This window comes from Lepidochelys kempii, chromosome 26 (assembly GCF_965140285.1).
Source record: "Lepidochelys kempii isolate rLepKem1 chromosome 26, rLepKem1.hap1, whole genome shotgun sequence".
Lineage (NCBI taxonomy): Eukaryota > Metazoa > Chordata > Testudines > Cheloniidae > Lepidochelys > Lepidochelys kempii.
The window spans coordinates 858,967-874,909 of NC_136405.1; the positions used below are offsets into that span (position 1 = coordinate 858,967).

The following is a 15,943-nucleotide window of genomic DNA, read 5'->3' on the forward strand; positions in this document are numbered from 1 at the left end:
GGTGTCTGTGGGACCTGGATCCTACTGGACTCATTGCTGGTCGTGGGTTCTCAGATGAGAGCCAACCAGGGCTGCAGCCATTCCTCTCTTATGGGGATTTGGCAGAACAAGAAGCAACTGTCTCAAGTTGCAGTGGGGAGGTCTAGGTTGGATATTAGGAAATGCTATTTCACTAGGAGGGTGGTGAAACACTGGAATGGGTTAACTAGGGAGGTGGTGGAATCTCCATCCTTAGAGGTTTTTAAGGCCCAGCTTGACAAAGCCCTGGCTGGGATGATTTAGTTGGGGTTGGTCCTGCTTTGAGCAGGGGGTTGGACTAGATGACCTCCTGAGGTCCCTTCCAACCCTGGTATTCTATGATTGCCGGCCAGGGCTGTTTCTGCTTCAGACTAGTCTATAGCAATGCACAGTACTTCAGGGCAGGCTGGAAGCTTCAGCATCTGCCCATCTCCTGAGTGAGGAAAGCTGCCTTAAGCATGACACTTGTGCTCCAGTCCGTGCCCTGGCTTCCTGTGTGCTCCCAAGTGCAGCTGGCGGCAAGTGCTGAGTGCTCTGGGACCCGCCCTGCGCCACTCCATGTGCTCCATCATGGCAGCTAAGATCCGTGTAGAGGCTCTTGCTGTCGGTCAGTGCTATATGTCTGACAGCAGAGCTTCTGGGGCGGGGAGTGCTGCTACCCAAGGCAATCCATAATAGCCAGAACGTAGTGAGCTGCAAAACGGCACGAGAGGCTTTCTGGCTTTTGGCTAGTGCTTTAGTTTTGTTTCTGTTTGGTTAATTTGTCAATATATTACAGTACCCCCCTGAATGGGCACTCTAAAGCCGCTGCCCTTGTGTGAGGGTAAATAGAGACAAACACCAGCTGCCTCACAGTTACAGCAGCAAGGGAATCACAGAGAATAAAAACTTTCTGTTCCCTACATGTTAGCATGTAATGGGACTGAGGTAAGTGTTTGCATCCTGTCAGCCTCGTCAATGAATAATATAGCCCCTGAGATGAGCCCCTTCCTGGTGCTTCTGGGAAAGCTACTGCTCTGCAAGCCAGAAGGACAGAGGTTGGAAAGGGCTTCCTAGGCTGGACTCCCTGAGCCACCATGTCCCTGAGATTCTGGAGCAAGGAATAGCAGGGCTTATGGGGCAGGGTGAACCAGTCCAGGTAAACAAAGACCTGGCCCAAATTGTGACTCTAAATGCAGCATGATCCTAAAGCTGTTGCCAGGGTCTGTAAAGTTCCTGTCACCTTTTGTTGCTTTCCGGTTTTATAGCTCTCTGCCTGCCCTCGATTCACATGGTAGAGGAAATGCCACATTCCCCCCTGGGAAGCTTTGGTCAGAGTATGCCAGCGTGGCCAGAGGAAATCCTGAGTGGAGAGATACCGATCCCCGTTTCCAAACCAATTGGTCCAGCAAAGCATCATGTGAACACCTGAAGTTTTGGAGGCATTCCCGAAGTGAATCTCTCTCCTCAGCTTCTCCTGGGGCAGGGTGGGGGGAGACCATTATGGCAGAGAAATGACAAATCGGAGTTCTCTTTTCTTACTGTGTTGTAAGCATTTGGGTTCAGGAATTTTTGTAAAATCACTGGATCGTGCCACAGAGTCATGCTGCCCTCATTTCTGGACGTAGATGACAAAAATATTTTTCCTTTAACAAATTGTTAATTGCTCTTAGAGGCTTTTTTTTTTTTTTTTTTTTTGGTTTAGCATGTTCTGGGTTGTTTGCCCAGTGGTGCACACATGTGCAATGGCATATTGATAACCTCACCCTGAGCAAGTTCTGCAGAGCTCTGCACCACCCTACCTATCCATCCTCCGTCAAGCTTCAAATGTCCATTGTCCTGCCAGTGCTCCCAGCCTGATGTGCCTGTTTGTCACAATCATTCTTGCACAATCATCTGTCTTCTTCCACATGCCCCTCTAGGCATGGTACGAGCTCCCTAACCGTGTCCTGGCAGCCCCAACACTGCCCATAGTGACCCACTTCTGCCATGCTGCCTACAGTGAGACATTGTCTTGTATTTAAATTGCCTGCTGTTATCCCCCAGCCTCTGTCTGTTTGGCTGTCTCTCCTTGGGGCGTGAGCTCCTTGAGTGGCAACTCTCCTCATAGAATTGAGAAGTGTGGGGCCCGTGGGTGCTACGGCAGACTCCTCCCATTCCCAGTAGTGTCCTTCACACGCTATGGTAGGGTTATTTTCGGTGTACTAGTATCTTTTCTTTCTCTGTTTATATGCACAGTGTGGGTGTATAATGCAGATATACACCATATGTGAACAGCTTTCAGACAACCTTATACATTGGAGGGGAGGTCAAGGATAATGTAGGCATGGCCCAATATCTAAACAAATACTTTGCCTCAGTCTTTATTAAGGCTCATGAGGATCTTAGGGATAATGGTAGCATGACAAATGGGAATGAGGATGTGGAGGTAGACATTACCATATCTGAGGTAGAAGCGAAACTTGAACAGCTTAATGGGACTCAATCAGGGGGCCCAGATAATCTTCATCCAAGAATATTAAAGGAATTGGCACATGAAATTGCAAGCCCATTAGCAAGAATTTTTAATGAATCTGTAAACTCAGGGGTTGTACCGTATGATTGGAGAATTGCTAACATAGTTCCTATTTTTAAGAAAGGAAAAAAAGGTGATCCTGGTAACTACAGGCCTGTTAGTTTGACATCTGTAGTATGCAAGGTCTTGGAAAACATTTTGAAGGAGAAAGTAGTTAAGGACATTGAATTCAATGGTAAATGGGACAAAATACAACATGGTTTTACAAAAGGTAGATCATGTCAAACCAACCTGTTCTCCTTTTTTGAGAAAGTAACAGATTTTTTTAGACAAAGGAAATGCAGGGGAACTAATTTACCTAGATTTCAGTAAGGCATTTGATATGGTGCCACATGGGGAATTATTCATTAAATTGGTAAAAGGTGGGGATCAATATGAAAATTGAAAGGTGGATAAGGAATTGATTAACAGGGAGACTACAGCGGGTCCTACTGAAAGGTGAGCTGTCAGGCTGGAGGGAGGTTACCAGTGGAGTTCCTCAGGGATCAGTTTTGGGACCAATCTTATTTAATCTTTTTATTACTGACCTCGGCACAAAAAGTGGGAGTGTGCTAATAAAGTTTGTGGATGATACAAAGCTGGGAGGTATTGCCAATTTAGAGAAGGACTGGGATATCATACAGGAAGATTTGGATGACCTTGTAAACTGAAGTAATAGTAATAGGATGAAATTTAATAGTGAGAAGTGTAAGGTTATGCATTTAGGGATTAATAACAAGAATTTTAGTTATAAGCTGGGGACGCATCAATTAGAAGTAACGGAGGAGGAGAAGGACCTTGGAGTATTGGTTGATCATAGGATGACTATGGGCTGCCAATGTGATATGGCCGTGAAAAAAGCTAATGCGGTCTTGGGATGCGTCAGGTGAGGTTTTAGTACCGTTATACAAGGCACTGGTGAGACCTCACCTGGAATACTGTGTGCAGTTCTGGTCTCCCATGTGTAAGAAGGATGAATTCAAACTGGAACGGGTACAGAGAAGGGCTACTAGGATGATCCGAGGAATGGAAAACCTGTCTTATGAAAGGAGACTCAAGGAACTTGGCTTGTTTAGCCTAATTAAAAGAAGGTTGAGGGGAGATATGATTGCTCTCTATAAATATATCAAAGGGATAAATACCGGAGAGGGAGAGGAATTATTTAAGCTTAGTACCAATGTGGACACAAGAACAAATGGATATAAACTGGTCTTTGGGAAGTTTAGACTTGAAATTAGACGAAGGTTTCTAACCATCAGAGGAGTGAAGTTCTGGAATAGCCTTCCAAGGGAAGTAGTGGGAGCAAAAGACCTATCTGGCTTTAAGATTAAACTCGATAAGTTTATGGAGGAGATGGTATGATGGGATAACATGATTTTGGTAATTAACTGATCTTTAAATATTCATGGTAAATAGGCCCAATGGCCTGTGATGGGATGTTAGATGGGGTGGGATCTGAGTTACCCAGGAAAGAATTTTCTGTAGTATCTGGCTGGTGAATCTTGCCCATATGCTCAGGGTTTAGCTGATCACCATATTTGGGGTCGGGAAGGAATTTTCCTCCAGGGCAGATTGGAAGAGGCCCTGGAGGTTTTTCGCCTTCCTCTGTAGCATGGGGCACGGGTCACTTGCTAGAGGATTCTCTGCTCCTTGAAGTCTTTAAACCACGATTTGAGGACTTCAATAGCTCAGACATAGGTGAGAGGTTTTTCGCAGGAGTGGGTGGGTGAGATTCTGTGGACTGCGTTGTGCAGGAGGTTGGACTAGATGATCATAATGGTCCCTTCTGACCTAAGTATTTATGAATCTATTATAATAACACAGCCTGTAACTAATTTTCTGTGTGTATAATCCATAAAGCCACCACCCTATTTTCCACGCAACTCCTCAAATCTCACTGCAACCATGATGCATATGGTAAGCAGCCAGCTGATGATGATTAGCCATGTAATGAATTGTGATTGCTGCTCCCACCTGGCAAAGCATGGTGCACATCCTATTACTTTTGTTATCCCATCTCTCCCCACTGCCAGTCCGGCCAAATGGTTTGCGTCTGTTAGACTGGAGGCTCTCTGGGGTGGGGACCGTCACTTACTGTATGTGCTTAGCACAACAGGGTCTTGACCTTGCTGGCAGCTGGGCGCTGCTAGGATATAAGACATGCTTTTTACAGTAAACTCCATCTATCAGAATAAGTGCGTCCTCTGTAATGTCTGCAGCTGAAAGTAACTCTGCTCCTCCTTTCCGAGCCTTTGATAACCACCCTAAACTGTCAGGGTGGTTAAGAGCAGGTTAGGGATGGTCTAGATAATACTTAGTCCTGCTATGAGTGCAGGGGATGGGACTAGATGACTTCTCCAGGTCCCTTCCAGTCCTACACGTCTATGATTCTATGATACCCATCCCAGTCTGTATCCTTTAAATCAGACTCATACATCCTTTTACTAACACCATAAGAAATATAATTTCAAGGTGTTTTTGACTTAGTCTCTGCTCTGTGCGAGTCAGTCTGTTCACACCCCCCACCCTGCCCCGTCACGCTCACCCCAATACCCCTTATCCATGGGACACAGAATTCAGTTGTTTTGAGGCTCTGGAAAATAGTAGATTGACTGACTGAAACCAATGCAGACTTGCACAGGGCCAGAGGACCAATCAGAGCTGTTGGGGGCGGAGCCTGGTCTCTTGCAGATAATTACTAAGTGCATTTCCAGCACAGTGGGTCTGGGCTGCTGAGAGATCTGGTCGCGGAGCGGGGAAAGCTGTAATCGTAACTCCAGAGTGCTTCTGTCTCAGCAGCATCACTGGGACAGCTCTGTTATCCTCTAGCGCCAGCCCAGCCAGCAACAGAAAGGTACTGCCCGCATCCCTCCTTGTTTTGCTTGTTGTTTGAATCTGTCTAGCTTGTCGTTAGAAAAGTTTATAGGGAAATCAGAGCTATTAAATAGCAGAATGTTTGTTTGTGTGAAGGGAGGAAGATGGTTTCATAAACTTCTCAGCTCAGGAATCAGGTTTGTTTATGTTGCTGTTATTTCAGGGACCTTGTGTGTACCAGTGCCACAGTATCCATTGCATGGAGAGCTGCAGGGTGTGTGTGTATATATAAAAATGGGGCAAGGATTCTTGAACCAGCCGTTGGACTGCTGAGGATTCTGTGCCAGGTGTGTGTAGGTAATACATACGCCATCACACCAGCAGGAGGGGATGGCAGGGGACCAGAATACATTATCAGTATTACCCACCTCACTTCTCCATGTCAGCCTTTAAAATACTTCCTCCGGTATTGTTGTTAAGCATCTCATTTTGTTGGTTAATCGGGGGCCAAAGTCTTCAAAGGCCTCAGAGTCAGACCAGCCTACCGGCTGCAGAGGCTTTCACCAGATTAACGCCTCTAGGTTGACCCAAACACCACGGGAAGTTACGTTCGGAGGGCCGTGAGTCTTGAGAGCCAATGCTGGTACCTGTAGAAAAATAACTTAGTTCTCCCCACCGCAGGCAAGTCTGGAAAACTTTCCAACCTGGAGCTGGTGCGATAAAGTGAAGGCAGATTTCTGGAAATCCTGTTGTTCCTGTATAGATTGGAGTCACCTTTCTATGAGGTAGCTCTCACCAAACTCATCACAGCAGCTCTGGTTGCAAAGACCAGTGTTGTGAAAGCAACTCCAGGTCTTGACAGGTTGTCATGCTAGCTGAATGAATGGTTCATTGGGGCTGACCACACGCCTTTCATTGTATTAATCTGTATGTGAGAGTATGAAACAAAAGCCAGCTCCTTGGGTAGTACAAGCTGGGATATCATTGGTTCAGGCTGAGCAAAATAATTGATTCCGATGAGCCACTGGAATTGTTGATCTGTCTCCACGGAATGAAAATACCCGGCCTGACCCATGGCCAGTCAGCCCCTGCGTGTAAATGTGTTCTCACCCTTACTCACAGGCCGTTGCCCCCTTCTCCGATGCTGGAGTGACCGTGCGCGTGGTGTCCGGTAGGAGAGTGTTTCGTAAAGCTGTGCTGTGGCAGATAAAAATCTGCTGTTTGCCCTTTCCGTGTGTGACTGTGCAGCTGACTCTCCCATGAACACGTGTTATCTGTCCGCAAAACAAAACAGCCAGCCCTGAAACACAATTCCAGACACAGACCGGGCTTCAAAGCACACAGTGAGCTCACAGGCCCCCTGTGTCCCCACCTGATGGGCACTAAATGAGTTGCTAGACAAGGTACAGTGGGGCAAAAGATTTGTGCCAAGCAGAAGGATTCCTGCTTTACGGCTCTTTGTTTTCATGCAGCAGATCAACAGCATCCGAGGGCTTCTGCTCCCTGTGCTGGCTCGTGGACTAGAGATGCTTGTGATTTGATACAGAATTTTAGAAGAGCTGTTTTGAAAAAGGTTCGCAGACAATGACTCATTCTCTAGAGCAAGGGGATGGGGGAGGGGGAAATGAGGAGCCTCTGAAAGTGAAAAATGGATCTCTCCCTCATTTTATTGGAAATAGTAAAAACAATAAATCATTGTTTAAAAATAGTAAATAGCAGGGCAGGGTCATAGAAAGCTGAGCTGGAAAGCTATCCCCTGCAGCAGTCCCTGCAGTGCATGTTCTAGGGCTCTCTCCAGGTCTGTGTTCGGTGTCCTGGGCAGCAGGGCTTCCACCGCTTCCCTTGGGAGACATCCCTGCGGTCTGAGCTCTTTCACCATCAGGGAGCTGGTCCTGGTAATCAGACTTGTATTTCCCTCCTCTTAGTCTCATGTGATCAGTCCTAGTCGCCTTTCAATCCCTCCTGCTCAGATATTTGCACCGCACCACTGCACACACCTTCCTCCAACTCAGCGGTCACTTGGCTTAGCTATAGATATATTATGTCTAATATTTCCTCAACTCAAACCGTCCCACCCCTTGGTCATTTCTGGCCTTCCCTGGACTCCGGAACAACACAGTGGCCGGATATGACACCGTATTGCGGGTACGGTCTCATGAGTGTACTGAACGCAGCGTGCTCCCCCCCCCCCAGCACTTGTCTGCCCCATGGGAGAAGAGAACTAGTCCTGATAATTTCTCCTGATCCTGTTTATTTGTAGCTGATTGTGCTCTGTTGATTAGCCCACCTGAAAAGGGAGCTGAGTTGTCTACAAACAGGAGTGTTGTTAATACTTACTGGGATCAGGTGTAATTTGCTGCTTCCAGCTAGTAACGGAATTGGCCCAGCCAGATGGACCCTGCTAACTTAGCATCCTACCATCACCACCACCAGTGTTCTCTCAGGATGGTTTTACAGCACTGTGTTATGCTAAATGCCTTCCATCCTGCCTGCTGTCCCCAGAGATTCACCTGGAAAGATTAATGGCCCCTCATTCCTCTGTACCCACTACCAATCTCTCTGTGAACCCGCTGTGAACTTGTCATCCCTTCCTGCAGGACTCTGGTTGATTTAAATTTACCCCCCCAAACCCCCCAACCAAAGTACAATGGTCAAATGTAGATAATAAACATAATTTTTTTAAAGGTTTGTCCTAGTGTAACAAGCAAACTGGAGCTTTTGTAGTCCATTAATTTCTAATTGGGTTTTGTTTCCATTATGAAATACTTTCAGGGTCAGGAGGACTCCAGGAAGGCAGGGTATTTAATTTAAACTGTCCAGGAGTTCTTCTGAGGACAGTGTGTATGGTCCAGGGGTTAGGGTATTGGGACTCCTGGGTTCTATTTTTGCCTGTGGCCACCATGTCCCAGACTGTCACACTTAGGTGTCCAACATTTGGTACCAAAACTCTGATAGTTAAACTCTGGGATGGGATGTGCACCCCACAGAGCCCTGACAGGATTAACGAGGCCAAGTGGGCATCTTGAGTCACCTGAGAGGAAGGCCAGGGTTAACTGAGAGTGAAGCCCAGTTGGGGAGGGGCTGGGCCAGCACTATAAAGCCAAGTTTCCAGAAGAGAGATGGTCACAGAGGGAGCAGACAGCAGAAGGGGGCACCTGGTGTCGTGAGAGCTACTTTCCCAAACCTAGACCCAAGGAGGTGCCCTGGTGATGAGTGGAAACCCCATTGCAGGCTCGTCTAAATAAAAGTGAGGCCTGAGATCCAGCTGTGTCATGAGTGCTCAGCACCTGTGCAAATCAGCCCACTTACTGTGTGCCTAATTAAGGATTTAAAGGCCTGACTAGAAGTAGCCAAGTTTGAAGACTTTTTGGTCCTAACCTTGCAGTGTCTCAATTTCCCCTTCTGTGTAATGGGTTGAGTTCTACACATGGTGCTATCTAACCGGGGGCGGGGGAGGGGGTAGGGGATGGAGGCTTAATTAACATTTGCAAAGTGTGAAGACCCCCTTTGCTGACAGGTGCAATGGCTGTGCACATTGATTAACAGGCATGCAGATTACTGAAAGGTAGGGCCGCAGCCTAACAAACAGAAGGCTGACGTTTTCTCACCCGGGGTAGAGAATCTTTTTCTCTCACCTGAGTATTTATTTTATTCCTTTTTATCCTTTATCATCGACTAAGGGAAGTTGAAGAGGACCCAGCCTTATGCCAGGACTTTTGGGCAGAGCGTGGTTGCAGCTCAGGAGATGCTTTGGCTCCATGTAACTTAGTATCTTTGTCCCCTTCATTTAAGTTTTCTTGAGGGCTTTTCAGGGCATCTCCTTGGTTCCCCAGGAAACTCAGTAGGATTCAGATGGCTTTTGGAGGCTCTAAACCAGATTCTCCCTATTCAAAGGGCTTCATGCTGCTGTAATGGAGGGATGCGGCTAGTTTGTGGAGAGAGAGGACTTTAGGAGGCCTTGATCCAGGGATTTCCAGGCATCGTGCAGTAACAAAATGCACTGGCCATGCAAGTCACATGTCAGAGAAACGACCCTGAGATCAGGAGAGGACTCGTTCTCATCATCGATCGCACAAAGTGATTTTTGTCTGCAGTTATTCTCAACATGGAGACAGCTCCAGTGACCAAGGGCAGCTGTGTCAGGCAGCGCTCCTGAAATGTACCTCTGGGAGCTGAATACACCTGGAAACATCCTGCACCTGTCTAGCACTGGTTGAGTACTAGGGATACTGGTATAAAATGGGAGCAAGCACTTGTTCCCAAAGACCTACTGGACCTGCCAACCCTTCCCCTGCTTAGATGTCTTTCTATAACGGGTTTCTGCATAATGGTCACAAACCAGGAGAGCAGTTCAGGAGGTGCTTAACTTTAAGCATATGTATAGAAGCAAATAAGAGGGAAGTGAGTTTCCTGAGGTTACGACGTGTGATTGTACCAAAGCATTGAGCATTGCCTGGCTGTCACAAGCGGTGGTGAAGGGACATCTTCAGAGCACACAGCTGGGTACCACACTGTCGTTACTTTCCTGAGCCGTAACATGAGTTCAGACTGCATCCACCTGGAAGGGGACTTGTTGCTTCTAGTCTGTGCCACTTGGTAGGAGCAAGTTTGTTTCAGCATTTTTAAGACTGGAGTAGAGCTGGTTTTCCAAGGGTAATGTTGAACCCAGGACTCTGACTCCATAATCAATGTGTGTCTTGCATGTGGTCACTCAGGAGTGGAGGCCAGGCAGCCTCAGGCCCAGCTGGTGATGTCAGCACTCTGCCTTCCGGGTAGTGCTGGTGAACACGAATACTGCAAGGGCCCTAAGAGGGGAGGTGAGCAGAAACAGCATCATGCTATGTGGGAACCTGCTTCTGGATGCACAATGGTCAGTAATGACAAACAGTCACAGGGGTCACTCCTCCAGCTCATGGTGGGTCCCCACTGTCGGGGCAGCTCTGACCCACCGACAGACTCTGCCTTTTTGGCAACACTTGTCTAGCTTGTCAGGCCAGTCAAGCCTCACTGAATTCAGGGTCTCCTGCTCCCTCTTCTCCCAGGTAGAGCTTCCCTGGGTGGATTGTCAAGCCCTGGCCAGTGGGGTTAGCCCCAAATGAGCCTTGCTTAATTAACTTGGCCACTGAAGCCGCTGTCTCCTCACTTGTACGTAGCTGCTGGTCCGGGACAGCCAGTCTCTGATCAAAGTATTTCACCTGCTCAAGGAAAGGCGGGTTAGAAAGAGCAGACATTGCACCCGGTCTGTCCGCATGGGCCACTGAGCTTCCCCACAACAATTGCTAGAGCAGATTGGTCAGAAAAACTGCCAGTCTTAAGTTAAAAATGTCCAGTGATGAAGAATCCACTGCTGCCCTTGGTAAATTGTTCCCACGGTTAATTACTCTCCCTGTTAAAAACTTACGCTGAACTTGTATAGCTTCAGCTTCCAGCCCTTGGATCGTGTCACACCAGTCTCTGAAGAGCCCGTTGTTGAATATTTGTTCCCCACTTAGGGACTTAGACTGTGATCACATCACCCCTTGACCTTCTCTTTGTTAAGTTCTTGCATGTTAGCACGAGACGCCTTCCCCCTTCAGTCACCTTGTAACAGACACTCATGCAGGAACTTCTGTTTTCGCAGCCTTTGCCGTTCATTCTGCTGACAGTGGGATTTCTCTCTGAGCTGAAGGTGTGCGCGCTTCTACCTGCCACCAGCTCTGCCCTTCTGTGTTATTGAACACAGATGGAAAGCTCTTGTTCAGAGAGGACCGGGGGAGCCATCTCCCTTCTAGAAACCACGCCGTTTACTTACCCATTTATTAATTAGAAGGAAATAAAGTTGCTGGGAATGATCAAATTTTGAGAAAGACCTTGGGCTCTGAAATGCTCCCAGAGGAGCGATGCCTAATCTCTCCCTAATTGTATTGGTGTTTAATTTGTTGTTGTTACTGTAATGTTCTCATTTTTCCAGATAGTTTGTTTTGTTTCATTAACTAGAGATGGTTGGAAATGAATATTCTTGATATTAACACTTTCCTGTTGTGTAATATTAACATCTTGAAGATGCTTAATGTGCGGGCAGGAGAAGAAGCAGGCTCAGCCTGGTCTGGCTCTTGTGCTCTCCATGTGGAGTGCCTGCAAATTCGTGTGTGTGGTGCAGCGCTCCCCCTACGCGGTAGCCAGTGCCAGCATTTCGCCCTGACCTTTGCAGGGGCTCAGGGGCTGCTCCCACAGTGCGCTGCAGGATCAGTGCCGTAGAAAGTCTGTATTTCCAGCGGTGGCTGCGTGACACAGAGGGCCCAGGGAGCTAAGTACAGAACTAACAGCGTGGTACAAAGATCTAGGGACTGAGTGGCACAGAGAGCTCGGTAACAGCAGCCACGAGAGACGACAGGTGCTGATTGCTGTCTTAGTACAGCCACCTTTGCCTTAAGCCACATCATATGACTGGAGCCAGGAAACACAAAGTGTCAAAGCCAGATCCTTTCCTGCTGTAAATCAGCCTAGCTCCATTGAAATGCAATTGGTTTCCTACCAGCTCAGGATCCAGCCATCGACTCCTGGCCAGCACTCCTGTATGTCAGACCTTAATGAGGGGTGTGTCACAGGACCCCTGGGTGCAACCTGGGACTGTGGGACCACTGTGCCCTCTTTACTCCCTATTCTGGGTTTTCTCTCGCCCTATCTGGGTTTTTTTACTAGTGGCAATCGGCAAAACCTCAGGTGCTGTTGCCACTCAGTACAACCTCATGTGGAGCTCCCAGAGCTACTCATGAATCTCAGAGAAAGGCACCAGCCAAATCCCCCCCAGCTCCCAGCTTTGTATATATATACTGTCTTGCACTGCTCAAGACCCTTTCTTGAGCAATGCAAGTTTATTAATTGGTTTACCACTGCATCAATGGAAAGTGGATCTACACTGACCTTTGTAAACCTCAGCAGATTTACCAGACACTTCAGGCAAACTCACTGGTAAAGATACTTGTTTTACTGTATAAGTGATTATAAGTGACAGGCAAAGTCAGAGTGGTTACCAAAATAAAATATAAGTTTGCAGTCTAAACTGTAACCCTTATCACACTAGACAGTATTTAGATCAAGGAATGTTCTCACCGCATTGGATCTTACAGTCCTTAAGATACAGGGTTCTCCCTTAAACCTGGGCCACTCTCCTCTGATGAAATCACCAGTCTTCTTAGCACCCTTATTGCTTGCTGCACAGGTGGAGGGAAGAGAAAGGCCAAGCATGGGGCCCCTGTGTTCTGTTTTATACCCTTAGTACCCTGTGCTTGGAGAACACAATCCAGACATGTCTGGTGGGCATTGCTGAGTCCTCAGGCAAGGTTGAGCAATTCCCTGGGGAATTGTGACCTTGTGCAAGTGAGTCCTTGCATCCTAGCTCCCTGGCTGGACAACGGCTGTTGATGGTGGTTTGACACCTGCCTGGGGCTGGTCACCTCCCTTGTCCTTGTCTCTGGGGATCTCATATCTGGGAGATTCCCCAACTCACAGCATATTTTAGTGACCATCATACAACACAATTCTCATAACTTCCTGTGCACTAATGATACACCCATTCATATGGAACAGAGGCATAACCTCTCCCCTGGTACCTCACATGGCATGCTTTAGATGCAGTATCACAATTATATATAGATGAGGAATATTGGGTTTACAGGATGCTCCCCCGAGGTATAGAGTGTCACGGGGGGTTTCAGAACTGTCCAAACTGTTTGCGAGACCTGGGTGCAAATCCCACAATTTACCTTCCATGTCTGTTGCTCGAAGGCTGGTTCCTAGTGGTTACATATCACTAAGCCTGCCACGCAGCTAAACATTGGGGAACATTTTCAAAAGCACTGAAGTCATTTAGGAGCCTGGCACTTTTAAAAATGTTGCACATGTTATGATTTTATTGTAGCAGCCCCATTGTGTCAGGCACTGTCTAAGCACACAACGTAAAGATAATCCCTGCACTCTAAGGAGCTGACTGTCCTGCTCAAGAGATCCAGAAATACTGCATGTCCAGACTCAAGTGAGTGGGCAAAACTGAGTGTGGGAAGCCTATTGTCATTCTGTGCTTGGTCCTATTCAATGTCATTGGTCCTTCATTTTCATGATTAAGTGACACCATCTTTTAACCAATTCCTGATCCATGAGAAGACCTTCCCTCTTATCCTATGATGGCTTGCTTTGCTTAAGAGCCTTTGGTGAGGGACCCTGTCAAAGGATTTCCCAAAGTCCAAGTACACTGTATCCGCTGGATCACTCTTTTTTCCATATGCTTGATAGCTCCCTCAAAAAGATGAGACATCACTGGTACTCCATGTGGGCTGAGGATATACCTTATATTATGAGGATGCTGCCTGATAACCTTGAGCTTTGTGGCATAAGCAAAGGCACATGATCCAATCCAGGAGCCCCAGCTCTTCTGTTAGTGCATCCTTTGCCCAGCATAGCCCTTGTGCTAATTTTAAAGGAGCTGGCAAGCCAGGCCTTTCTACTAAAGTGATAAAATGGTGCAGGATCCATGTACAGGATATGATGGCTGCAGGGTATGTATACATCTACAGGATACATGGAAGCCCTGAGGCAGCCCTCCCAGCAAAGATATAAGGCAGTCATGTCATGTGGAAGTTGAGAGAGGCCTGTATTTCAAACCAGGGGATGTACTCTATGACTCCAGCTTTTATTATGGCTTTTACGTCTGCAGGGAGAAGAATAGATGACCGGGAAATCAAGAGGGAAATGGCATTTATCCTCCCTCCAGTACTTGACAAAGTGCAGAGCTGAGCCAGTCTCCAAACAGTTCGCAAATGCTGACACTTCAAAGGACTTGTTTTAATCCATTTCACCCGTAAACTGATGGAGAGCAGGTCTGGAAATTCACACAAGAGGCTTCAAAAAGGATTTTAAAGACCCTTAAAGCGCAGAGAGAGAAATATTAGGTTGTTTTAAAAAAATTTTTTTTTCCAAAACAAAGATAGATTAGTCTGACTTCTTAATAGGGAAATGGGGCATTAAATGTGGTTAAGCCAGGCCCTGCTCTTTGCCAATAAGCATTTATTGGTGGAATGATTCCTGGATGCAGAGGAGAGTGAATGAGCCATTCTGGTTTATATCAGTAGCTTCACTTGAAGCTGTGGAGGTGTCATCTCCCCTCTCTCTGATGTTTGCTTTTACAGGCCTTTCTGTTATTGAAGGGCAGCTATGGGTTCAGGGCTGCAAATTCCTAGTGAATTGGGAGCTCTGCTGGCAGCAACTGGCAGAAGCTGCTGCTCCCAGGTATTGCAAAAGTCTGATTTGGCCCCAAAGAACACTGGACGCTTTGGAGTTGATGGGAAAGGCCAACACAGGGATGTTTAAAAACACCCTGAAAAATGCAACAACAGATCCAAAAACCAGCAATTGTCTCCTGGCTCCCAGCTCTGCAATGTTAAAATGAAAGGAAATGGAAAAGCTCTGAATAGTGCATATTCTACACCCAGAGCAGCTTGTCAGAAACCCCAGAAATAGAACGGAAACTAACACCCACCACTTTTAAAGCAGTAAATTAATCAACCAATTAAAATCCTGCTGTATAGGCTGCTTCAAACCCTCCATCATTTGAAATACACCAAGCACATGTGAACAGACTGCGCACTAGTAAACAAAACACCAACTGACAGGATTTTTGGAAGGAGCTTGGTATGATGAGCAGTATGTTCAGCCTGGCACAGCCCGACCAGCCAGCCTGGGCTGTGTGATGCTGTGAAGAAGAACTGAGGGGAGGGAGATTGTAGCGGGCACAGGCAGCATCGGGTTTAATGTTACCTTGCAATCTTTTCTGAGGACCGGCTGCTCTAAGGGGTTCTGCGTATCTCTGAGCTGTGTGAAAACAAAAGGGAGACAGAATGTCAGAGGATCCTCTAAAATAGGAGGAACTCTCTGGGGGTGTGTGTGTGTACTTTGAAATATTTTATGGTGGAAAGAGCTCCACTGTCGAGTTGTGGACTATGGGAATTGCCATATAGTGTCAAAACCCAGATCCATTCATCTATTCCAGTGTCCTCTCTGACCAGCCCCAGCAATGTCAGAGGAAGATGGCAGTGCGCAGACATGCATTAACCGGCTCTGCATCAAAGTCTTATCCCCAATGGTTAGTCTAGCTTGAGTCTGAAATACCTGGTTTTATCTCCTTTGTAAATTTTATGTTAGCATCAACTCTTCTAACTCTGCATATTTGTGTTTCCCATATAAATATTCAGTCCCTCTTTAAATCTGGCTGGCTCTTGGCCTCAACAAACATCATGTGGCAGCGAGTTCCAACATTTAATTACACTTTGGGTAAAAAAGAATTTTCTTTTAAGAGGCAACAAATTCAAAACTGATAATTTTACTGAATTGCCCCTTCTTCTTGTGTTATGAGACACGGAGAAAAGAAGCCCCCAATCTCCCTTTTCTATCCCATTCATTCTTTTATCATTCATGTCTCCACTTATTTATCAAATTTCTGAGGTAAACAATCCCAGTCTTTTCAATCTCTCCATGTGAGTTTGTCCATGTCCTAATAATTCTTGCTGCCTTCCACTGGCCCCCCTGCTCCCCATTACTGCAATA

General features: G+C 46.7%; 1 protein-coding gene across 3 annotated transcripts in view; it reads left to right on the forward strand.

The window, feature by feature from the left end:
- Positions 1–5,281: 5,281 nt before the first annotated feature.
- ZMAT4 (zinc finger matrin-type 4) overlaps positions 5,282–15,943 on the forward strand; it is a 166,566-nt gene continuing 155,904 nt past the window's right edge. For all 3 annotated transcript variants that reach the window (XM_073325309.2, XM_073325308.2, XM_073325312.2), the window contains exon 1: positions 5,282–5,405. The gene's annotated coding sequence lies outside the window, so the exon portion shown is untranslated. The remainder of the gene's footprint in view (positions 5,406–15,943) is intronic.